A 2,639-nucleotide genomic window follows, 5' to 3' on the forward strand; every position below is an offset into this window, starting at 1 on the left:
ATTTCTGGTCATTATGTTTGAATCAAAAGAGGATTTTACTAGTGCTTGATGATGAGCATGGGTTTTCTTAGCCTGTTCTCATTGTTATTCTAATTTGATTATTTCCATTTGTCTTAGCTGTAAGGAGGAAGTGGGTACTTCATCAACGTATTGAATTAGAGACAAAGAGGGAATTGCTAAATGAGTCATAAGAACCACTTCTTTCCCATAAACTAAATTAAAGGGAGAAGTACTGATAGAAGCTTTTTGCGTTATTCGGTTTGCCCATAAAGCATATATCAAAGCCTTATGCCAATTTTTATGATTTTGGTCAACTGTTCTTTTGAGAATCCCGATTAGTTTTTTATTTGTAGACTCAGCTAACCCATTTCCTTATGGGTAATAATTGGCTGAATATTTAAGTTTGAATCCTCTTTTAAGTGCGAATTCAGTCATTGCATTTCCAGACAAGTATGATGCATTATCAAACATTAAAGTGGAAGGTAATCCAAACTTGGTGATTATAAATTGATCTATGAACTCAATGATATTTTCAGCATTAGCCGTCTTGAGTGGAACTGCTTCTACCCACTTAGTAAAATAATCTGTTGCTGTAACGATATATCTACATTGCTTAGAAGAGTGAGGAACGATCTCACCTATTATGTCCAATCCCCACTGACTAAAAGGTTGCTCAATGTTAACCGGCTGTAATGGTAAGGATGGCTTCTTTTGTCTCCCAGCAGTAGTTTGGCAGACTTGACATTTCCTCACGTAACTGTGCGGGCCTTTAAATAACGTGGGCCAGTAATAGCCTGCACACAAGATTTTATGTGCAGTAGCATCTCCAACATAGTGTCCGCCTGCTCGTCCATCGTGGAGTTCCTGCAAAACTTTTTTAGCTTCAGATTTCTCAAGACATCTAAGAAGAACAAAATCATAATTTATTCTAAAAAGAATATCATTTATGAGCTGATATTGTTTGGCTTTCAACCTTAGAGCTCTTTTCTTAGTATGATCGAGGTGTGAAGGAGCATACCCGTTCTTAAGATAATAAATGATATCATCGTATAATGATTCTACATCGTTTAGGCTTACCTTGCACATTTGTACCTCTGCAGATGGAATTTCAGAAATTTGCGATGCTCCAGCCAGCATTTTGCAAAAGCCTTGGCCTCTTACAATGTTTACTGGTTTAATCTCAATGTCATATTCCTGTAAGGCAGTAACCCAATTGGCCCTTTTCTCACCCACATCCTTCTGTACTAGAATATTCCTTACCGCTGGAAATGGTACTATAGTTTTAGTATAGGTTTTGAGTAAAAAAGGTCTGAAGTATTTAACTACTTTGAAAACAGCATAAGCCTGTTTCTCCACATCTGAATAATTTAATTCAGCGCCCTGTAAATTTGAACTGAAAAAAGCAATTGGGGCTTCCACTTTTTCTTGATTTGCTTGAGTAAGTATCGCAACATATGACCTATCTGAGGCAAATGTATATAAAATAAAAGGCTCTGAAAAATTCAGAGTTGCTAAAGATGGAGCATTAATAATAGCTTGTTTGATCAGGTTGAATGCTTCGTGTTCATCTTGGCCCCATTTAAAATTTGAGTTCTTTTTAATCATGGCTTGCAAAGGAGACACAATTCGTGAAAAATCTGGAACAAATCTCTTTACAAAGTTGATCTGACCAAGGAAAGATTGCATGGCTTTTTTGTTGTGAGGTAAGGATATTTCAGAAATCTCTTTGATTCTGTCGGAATCGATGTGAATTCCAGATTTTGACACTATGAATCCTAGAAGTTTCCCTTCACTTAATGCGAAAAAGGATTTTTTTGGGTTAAGTGAAATTCCATACCTTAAACACCGTTGGAAGATTTGTTTTAAATCTCTAAGATGGTCACTTCGTTTCTTGGAAAACACGGTTATATAATCCAAATAAATTACTACAGATTTATTGACTAAACCTTTGAATGTGATGTCCATGGCTCTCTGAAATGTGGCACCAACATTAATCAAACCAAATGGGATCTTTCGATATGCGTATGTGCCCCATTTAGTTCTGAATGTGGTTTTTAATTTATCATCAGGATGTACCAACACTTTATTGTATCCTAAAAATCCATCCAAGAAAGACATTAATTATGAGCCCACCACTGCCTACAATATCTGTTCCATAGGTGGTAAAGGAAAATTATCTTTTTGGCAGACCTTGTTAATGTTTCGAAAGTCAATGCAAATCCTAATATCTCCGTTTTTCTTTCTAACAGGTACCATATTGGAGACCCATTTAGAATGTCTGAGGGGAAAGATTATTCTGGCTTTCATTAACTTATTGAGGTCAGTTTTTATCTGATTTTCTAAATTGGGATGGATCTTTCTCAACTTTTGTTGGACAAGTTTTTCGTTATCGATTATTGGAATAGTATGTTGGATGATGGAAGTGTCATATGTTTTGACTTCATCATAGTTCCAAGAAAAAACATTTTTATATTGTCTCAAAAGACGAATATACGCTAATTTTTCTTCAGGGGCTAGGCTGAGACCTAGATTAATGCTTTGTGGTTTGGCATCTGTTCCTAGGTTTACTAATTCGTAATTCAAAGTTGAACTTTGGAGTTTTGAATTGGTAAACCTTTTAAACCGATCTTTCAAATCAT

The sequence above is a fragment of the Pinus tabuliformis genome, chromosome 4_2 (genome assembly GCF_031772625.1).
Source record: "Pinus tabuliformis cultivar Carrire ecotype Pingquan chromosome 4_2, CPIR1, whole genome shotgun sequence".
NCBI classification, from domain to species: Eukaryota; Viridiplantae; Streptophyta; class Pinopsida; order Pinales; family Pinaceae; genus Pinus; species Pinus tabuliformis.